This window comes from Schistocerca nitens, chromosome 4, assembly GCF_023898315.1.
Source record: "Schistocerca nitens isolate TAMUIC-IGC-003100 chromosome 4, iqSchNite1.1, whole genome shotgun sequence".
NCBI classification, from domain to species: Eukaryota; Metazoa; Arthropoda; class Insecta; order Orthoptera; family Acrididae; genus Schistocerca; species Schistocerca nitens.
In genome coordinates, this window is record NC_064617.1 from 611,248,917 (window position 1) to 611,258,336 (window position 9,420).

Genomic DNA, 9,420 nt, shown 5'->3' on the forward strand with positions numbered 1-9,420 from the left:
GTGGAGTATGGAGACAACATATCAAACTTATTGGAAAGGTTAGAGTGAGGTGGACGCATTTTCAGGAGGACTGAACTTAGAATCCTTATCTGAACATCCATATTTTGATTTACCATGACTTCCCTCAAATGATTGTGGTAGATATCTGAATGGTTTCTTCGAAAAAGTGATGCCTGTGTCATTTTCCATCCTTTTCAAATATTAGCTTATGTTTTGTCTGCAATGGTCTTCTTGCTGATATTGTGATAAACTCAAAATTTCTTTACTCTCTTCTTTGTTGGTAAGGGGAGTGGAGTATCTTACTTAAATTCTCCTTGATTCATGCTTCCCAAGTATGACTGACTCACCTCTCATAGTCAAATCAATGAGTGAAACATCCTATATTGTGAAGAGAGGAGATATTATCCACAGGAGAAGATAGTATTTGAGGTGACTTTGCCATCACTCATTTGTGATTCTCAGTACATTCCAACAGGATACCAGGGGATTAAAAAACAAAGTGTATGAGCTTCTTGTTTGTTTAGAAGATTTAGAAACTGAGGGTGGAACAAATGTACTATGCCTTTCTGAACATCATATAGTCACAGATATTGAAAAGGTAAATGTAGATGGGTATAAGCTTTCAGTACATGTAAGTAGAGATATTATGGAGAGAGGAGGAGTCGCAAAATATGTTTGTGCCTATTACATGTCATAAGGCAGTAGTAACACAATTTAGACATCAAATATACATTTATTTAGCACAAAAGTAAGCGAATACAACAGGGCAGTACAAATGTAGCACGCCGAGAGAGCAAAGACAAAGATAAATCAAAGATGATCAAGTCCAAAGATATGGCACCTTATGCCAGAGACACCACAGAGCCCTCCCCCCCTCCCCCCAGCAGTGCAGAACACAGCAGAGGGAAGCTTTCTTACTCAAACACAATATCTTTTTGACAGTGTGGAGGTCGAATGCAACATCCAGCGCAAGAAATGGGTGCATCAGAAGCCATGCCGACAGAATCACGTGCGTTGGACTGCTGCTGCATAGGTGGCAGAACATTGCTCAAGGTCACGCTGGCAGCATTAGCAGGCATGGTGGTGAAGGCAGACAGATTGGAAGCATCGGAATGCTGTTTGGATAGGAACCACACCGGTTTTAAGTGGTTAACAGAGGACAACCATTGAGATGTATTACGAAAGTATTCACTCCATGACGTAAGACACAGTATGGGCCAGAATAAGGCAGTTGCAATGGCAAACACATGGAGTCATCACACAGCATAATGAATTCACATGATGCCAGGACCTTGTGGACAAACACCAGTGGCATTGTATGAGGGCGAGGTGGGGCGGGTCATAGGCGAGCGACATGGGCACGCACCCATTCAACAATGGCCGGGAGGTCAATGGCTTCAGCCAGCGGTGTGTCCTCCACAAATTCTGCTGGCACGAGTAGGGGTTCTTTGTATAGGATCTCTGCCAGCAGTGCCTTCAGGTCCTCCTTAATTGTGGAATGGATGCCCTGTAAGACCCAAGGGAGGGCCTTGGAGCATAACCCACTATGGCACTTAAGTGCAGCTTTTAGAGTTCAGTGCCATCGTTCAACCAGGCCATTTGCCTGCAGGTGATAGGTTGTAGTGTGGAATTTTGCGACACCACACAGCTCACACAATCAAGCAAAGAGTGTGGACTCGAATTGTCATCCTTGATCAGTAGTGAGTGAAAGAGGGCAGCCAAACATCATCACCCATACAGATAAGAAAGCCCATGATATGGAGTCTGCTATCGCATCAGTGAGAGGGACCACCTTGACCCAACGGGTTACACAGTCAATCATAGATAATATGTATTTGATCATAGATAATATGTATTTGTACCCCTCAGAAAGGGGGAGTGGTCTGCACGTAAATGTGGACATAACGAAGGTGACCCCTTGGGACATCAAACTTGCCTAAAGGAGGCTGCACAGGTCTGCCAACTTTACTATGTGCGGCAATCGAGATGCATGCTGGCCCAGATGAAGTGTTCAGTGACTGGTCATTGCCTGCATTCCGGGGTGGGCCAAGTTGTGTAAGGCATCAAAGATCCTGCGCTGAAGAGTGAATGCTACCAAGGGGTGGGGGGAGCCAATAGAAATGTCTCAAAAGACTTGGGTCATTGATCCACGTGCGAGAAGAGGTTAAATAGTGAGCGAAGTCTCGTTGTCCAATAATTATCGCTGTGTATCGATGTCTTGAGACTGGAGTCAGGTGAGATTATCTAAGTTCAGGGGTGCAGTTAGCACCAAGATATGAGATTGATAGTCAGCTACAATATTTTCTTCACCACAGGTCTAACAAGCATCTGAGGAATGTTGGCAAATATAGTCCATGTGCTGGAAACGTCACTGCGGTAGGTCCTTCACCAGTTTGCGTATTGTGGCCACAAGTGAGTTGTGATCCAAGTAGATAGTGAAAGGGTGCTTCTCAAGGTTGCTCCAGAAGTGTTTGGTTGCCTCATAAACCATGCGAAGCTCGTGGTTGAAAGCTGATGACTTACACTGACTCTTGTTTATATTTTTACGAAAAGAAGACAAGTAGTTGGGAGGAGTCAGCGGTGTGCTGTTGTAAAACGGCACCCACAGCTGACTTGCTTGTGTCAGTTGTAATAGAAACATGGACCTCAGGACTGGAATGGGTGAGAGTGATGTCTTTTGTGATTGCAGTTTTGAGATCATCAAATGCATTGAGCATGGGTTTGGTTCAGTCCAACTTTCGTTTCCATGTGGTATCTTTACCGGAGAGGGCGTCAGTAAGGGCTGATTGTATGGAGGCAACGTGAGGGATATGGTATCAATAAATGTTTACCATAGCGAGAAAATGACGGAGTTGAGCATAATCTTCAGGAAGAGGCAGTACGAGAATGGTTTCAATATGAGAATCCATTGGCCGAAGGCCGTCGGCCGTGACAGTACTGCCTAAGAATGTAACTGACTTAGAACAGAGTTGATATTTATCATGGTTGATAACCACACCATTTTCCATGAGAGCCGAATGAATTGCATCCTCAGCAGAGGAGGAAAATATCAGAATGTCATCCAAATAAGCAAATGCAAAAGGCAGAGGTAGCAAAATGGAATCAAACAACCTTTACCACATCTGGGCAACATTTTTCAAGCTGTAAGGCATGTAACAGTATTCAAATAGGCTGAAGGGTGTGATGATGGCTGTCTTTGGAATATCTGGTGGGTGCATAGGAATTTGGTGCCACGCCTTTGTACAATTTAAGACAAAGAAGAACTACAATCCATGCAGTAATTGCATGAAATCCTGGCTATGAGAAATGGAATAGTTATCAATAATTGTCCAAGCCTTAAGGGACCTGTAGTCCCCACACATGTGTAAGGATCTGTCCTTGTTAGGAACAATTTGAACAGGTGAAGACCAGTAGCTGTCTGATGGTCAGAGCAAACCAGAGGCCAATAAATCCTGAACAATATCTTTCAAGTTCAGAAGTTTTGTTGCGTTAAGATGCCTAGCTTTATAATGTACAGGTCTGCCATCTGTTGTGTGGATTCTTCGACAAGGTCCATTGCTGATGGCCAATACCCACAAAGGGAGGCATGCAGGGTGGTGGTGGTGGGGGTGGGGGTTGGGAGGGGGAGGGAGAGGGGGGCCAGTGCGATGACGGTTCACTGAACTTACCAGGCCAGAATGGCCTGGGCGGGGCATCAACAGCAGACAATGACAGAGGGCATGGCACAACAACCATGCAATGCGAGGAATCCCTTGAAGAGAGAACATGAGTGTCCTGGAGAAACACCTGTGACGATGCAGACATGGCAGCAGGCGGAGGGAAAATTGACACAGGAATGATGAAGTGTGAAGGCCCAGGAGATGTGAGTGTTGGTTCCATACATTGCAGCTCTGTAGACAGGCTATGAATCATACTCTGTGCATGTGATAATTCAACAGAGGTGCTGTCAATGTGAGTGATTAATGCCTCATTATCTGCATGAAGATTATCGATTTGTGTACGCGCATCTGATAAATCAGAGAGTCGTGCAGTAATATGCTCGAGCAGAGTTGCACATATGGAAAGCATAGCGAAGGAGGCAGAGAGCGGAGTCATGCTGAACTCGTTCAAGCATGGAATGGTAGAACCAGACATGTGGTGGAGTATGGCAGCCTGCAGGTCTGGCTAAAGTTGGTAATGGTGTAGGAAGTCCAGCCCAATCACAGGTTCATCCCCATTGGCGATGTGTAAAGTCCAAGGGAAGGTGGTGATTGGTGATTGGTGATAGGCAAAGCAACATCTTGATGGAGCCAAAGACCATGATAGGAGAGTGATTTGCAGCGATCAAAGTGAGATTAGCTGGAGAAAGCATGTTGCCTGCAGGATAACACTGACTTTGGCACCAGTGTCAACGAAGAAGCAAGTGCCTGATGACAAGTCCATGATGTAGAGGCATCGCACCACTGGAGCAAGTGGTGTGGCATGGAACAGTAGGCAACATGAAGGATTGAGGTGGGACATGGCACCTAAACGTGCCTGCCGGAATCATTCATTTGGATACATTCAAGGGGCGCAGCAGTTGTGAGTGGTGTCCCCATAAGTGGCGTGGTACCAGCATAGTGGGTAAGCCTGGAGGTGAGGCATTGTGGAGAGGGAGAGGAACGCAGCTGACTGCATCATTAGTTGAGACCACTGAGGCTGCTGCTCAGGCAGGGTCGGGCTCTGTCGGGAGGCTGTAGGCAATAGCTCCTGTAGGCTGCTAGGTGTCAGCTCCTAACAGGCCACTGAGGTGCTGAGGTGAGCATTCCAGAATCTGCTGGTAGAGCACAGAACTGAAGGTGCAGGTGTGCCAACTGATGGCAATGGGGATGTCGTCCGTGACAGGCGGTATCGGTGACGAATGTTAATGTAATCACGCTCGCTCATGCATAGGCGAAACTTGAGAGGGTAGGAGACTTGAGATAATATGTGAAGTTGTAGGTCTGATGGTAGTTTGACCATCCACAAAGTCCAGAGTACGATGTCTGATAGTGCTTGATCATCAATTAATGCATGAATGCACCGTCAATGCTGCGAAGGCTTGTGGTGGTCGAGGTGCTCGTCACGAATAATGTGGGGGATCGCCTCCACTGGTGGGCAAGAAAGGCATTGAATGAGCAATGATTTCACCGTTTAATTCTTGCGCAAGGCGGGTGGTGAGAGGAATAGATCACTGATGAGATCCAGATGAGCATGGACGTGGCTCACCAGGTAGATTAAACATGCGTCATCATCCAAAATCCCTTGGATATCCAGTAGGTGATCCACCAATGCAGACCAAGTCTTAGGGATGTGTTTTTGCAAAGCAGGCAGCTTAGGAAACCTGACAGGTAACACATGTTGATGCAGCACTGGTAGGTGGAGATCAGTGGGGTAGGAAGCATCCCAAAACGGAGTGCAGTAGCAGTGGACGGTGCATCGCCCGAGGTCTGTGTGGGAAGGTAGCTGCAAGCAGCACACATTGTGGAGTGAGCAGTTGCAACTGATGGCACAATGTGTCCCAACTGCAGTCCCGATGGCAAAGGTGGCATGGGTGAAGGGCCCAGTGCAGTTGCAACAGCGGGTGGAAGGCAGTCACTGTGCAGTCACAGGGGGGACTGATCCAGTAACTGGTGTGAGTGGAATGGCCAGTGCCATTACAAAATTGGGCAGAAGGTGATCGTGGTGCAACCATGGAGTGATGGTCATGGAAACCGGCATGGTTGAGGTGACTGGCATCACTGAGATGGCAAGTGTGTGGGGGGAGGGAATGCGTGTTGCTATGTTAGGCATATAATAATGTGTGTCCTCGGCCATTGGTATGTTCGAATTACAGTTCTTGAACTTCATGAGCACATCAAACCAAACTGAAGGTGACTACATAGCTGAGGGCTGAACCACAACATCCTTCACTGGATTGTCATTCACAATGTCACTAAGCGGCATGCACTGTTTGAGTAGCAGCCGTTGCTGCATAGTTGCACTTGACGGTGGCCATGATTAGCTGGTTAAGATTAAGTGGCTGCCGTCCTGGCTAGGCATAGGTAATTGTTCACTTTTAACCAAACACACATTAGGTTCACTTGTAAATACGAAAGCACAGAAAGACACTGGTAGATCCATTGTTCCGAAGATAATGTGGGACTGTACACGAAGTTTTTTAATGATGAAAAGAAACACAAAACAATTCACGAACACATGACAATGATGTCAGGGTGACCTCTGTGGCTATTATGTGTCGTAGGGTGGTAATAACACACTTTAGATGTCAAATATACATTTACTTAGCACAGAAGTAAGTAAATACTACATGGCAGTACAAATGTAGAGCACCAAGAGAACAAAGACGAAGATAAATCAAAGATGATCGAGTCCAAAGGTATGGCACTTTATGCCAGAGGTGCCACACATTAAAAGTAATCACAGTGTGAAAAATTTAGAAATTAAAAAATTTTGTGCAGAGCAACATATAGAAACATGCAAGTGAGCTTAAAGTAAATGATGGTACTTTTGTAATTGTAGCTGTATATTTCCCCATTAGAAAGTTTTCAGCTATTTTTTAAAATCTTGTATTCTTTGTTGTGCAATCTGTCAGACAGAGGGAAGGGAATTATTGTTTGTGGGGATTTGAATGTAGATTTTCTGAAAGCGTCTGATAACTTTGAAGTACTACTTCTTCCTTTCAGTTTGAAATCAGATATTGATTATCCTACTTGGATTGTACAGGAAAGTGGTACACTGATAGATAATGTTTTTATATACTAAGAAAAATGTAATCAAGTCAAAACTTTTCATACTAAGAATGGACTGTCTGATCATGATGCCCAGCTAGTTATAGTATATGACATAGCTCCATACAGTAACGCAAAACAGTCCTCCAAAATAGTGCATTGAGTTAACAATTTAACAATTAAAAATAATAGGGAATGCTGGAGTTGGCAGTCGTGTGTGTGTGTGTGTGTGTGTGTGTGTGTGAGGTGTGCTTGCTTGTGTGCTTGTGTATGTGTGTGTGTGTGTGTGTGTGTGTGTGTGTGTGTGTGTGTGTGTGTGTGTGTGAATGGTGCGAGTGTGTGTATCTGTTACTGACTTAGGCTGTAGCCAGAAGCTACATGTGAGTGTCTTTTAATTGTGCCTGTCTGCAACTTGACATGTCTTCTTTATGGTAAGTAGCAATCTGTCTTTTCCTACATTGTTGGCATTCCTACCTGGAGCTTCCATTTTTTGACAAAGAGATAAAAATATCTTTTAAACAGAAAAGGGAAATGTATCTCACAGATAGAAGGAGTAATGATACAGAAATAGTCAAACATTATAAAAACTATTGCACTATATCAGGAGAAGTTATTAAAAAGCCAGAAGTATGTGCATAATGTCTGAGATTAGCAGTGCCTTTGCAATACATATAGCTACTTATGAAATTTGTTATTATAACCCACCCCAGTCCTAAAATAATAGAAAAGAAATGGCGATCTTCACTATTCTGTGTTAAATCTGACTTTGGCACAGAAAGGGGTTAATTATGCTACCACAAAAATCTTTGGTCATTTGCCAAGTAGCATTAAAAGTCTGACAGAAAGCCAATTAATATTTAAAATAAATTTAAAAAATTTCTGAATGACAACTCCTTCTACTCTATAGATGACTTATTAAATACGAGGTAGTAAAAACAAAATTGTGTAATTAAAACTTATGTTAAACTGAAACGCTCCACATCATTACAAAATCTTGTATACATGATATATGGAACAAGTATTAATGTAATGTGATCACCCATCATAACCATTCACTGCTGCTTGCTATTCTTGATTGTGATTTCCAACTGTTTTGAAACAGCAAGTAACCGATCCCATATTCGAGAACAGCATCTGCTGTTGGAGTACTGTGTGGTGCTGCAGAGTTGTTATAAACAGTATGCTGATAACTTTACAGTAACTCACAGATTCTTTCCTAATTTTGGGATCTGTTATACTACAAGGGTAACAAGTTTTATTTAAAAACTGAAGTTACAGTATCCAAGAAAGTGGTTTGTGTTATAACAACAGGAAAATCTGCAATAAAGTATACTGATTCCTAGAAGATACTTGGAACTTAATGTCTCAAACTCTTTTTTTTTTTTTTTTTTTTTTTTTTTTTTTTTTTTTTTTTACAAAATTATTCTCACTAAAAGACTTATGCTACTAACTCAGTATTAATGAAAATTTATGGCAAACATGGGCAATATGCACTGTAGCCCAAGGGGAAATTAATTGGAACTTGATGTGACAGATATCGGATGTGCAGAAGATATTAATATCTGATTCAGTATGAATGAAAATTTCAGGTTTGGGACAATGGCAAAGATAGTAAATTCCACTGGGCAAACCTCAGGTAGTCCCATCCCCCTCTGGTTCTTTCCCACTCCTTTGTTCACATCCTTCCTCACTTGACATTGTTAATGGTATTCCTTACTGGCCCCAACATGCAACTTGTGAGTTGACTGATCTGCTATTTGAGTTCCTAATTTTTTTCGTCTTTTCTAAAATACAGTGCACTTTACGCAACTTTCTATAATACCATGAAAGCAGATTTTCAATTTTATTGATCAATGTTTCAATGATGATCAACTTCTAAATATTATGCTTCATACTACAAGGAGTCTAAGAAAATTAAACAACTGTAAACAACACTCAGTCCATATTTATTAAGTGTTCAATTGGGAATTTACAAAAGTGTCTGTCTACTGATTGACTAACATAATGATTGTACATGATTTTAGCTCTGCAGTGACTGAATGTATTGGCATTACTCCATGAAAATGCAACCAGGACTGACTAAACATGGACAGTCTAAACATTGACTAATTATACTTTACTATAGCTGGCCACAAACTGAGCTTGCCTCTGTCACCAGAGTCTAACTCAAGATGTGTTTTTATAAACTGCATAGATAAATTACCGTATTTTAAATAATATCATAAAGAATGGATGAGCAGATGATACATAGACTTATTATGACAAAACACAGTATCTACAGTTCCACACAGTAAATGGAATGACACCATTAATAAATATAGACTTCGATCAGAAATCGATAGCTAAGGTAGAATATTCAAAATTTCTAGGTGTATGTATTGATGAGGGGTTGAACTGAAAAAAACACACTGAAGATCTGCTGAAACGTTTGAGTTCAACTACTTATGCTATTAGGGTCATTGCAAATGTTGGCGATATACATCTGAGTAAATTAGCTTACCACGCCTATTTTCATTCTCTGCTTTCGTATGGTATCATATTCTGGGGTAACTCATCATTGAGTAAAAGAGTGTTCATTGCACAAAAGCATGTAATCAGAATAATTGCTGGAGCACATCCAAGATCATCCTGCAATCACTTATTTAAAGAGCTAGAGATCTTCACTGTAGCCTAACAATATATATACTCACTT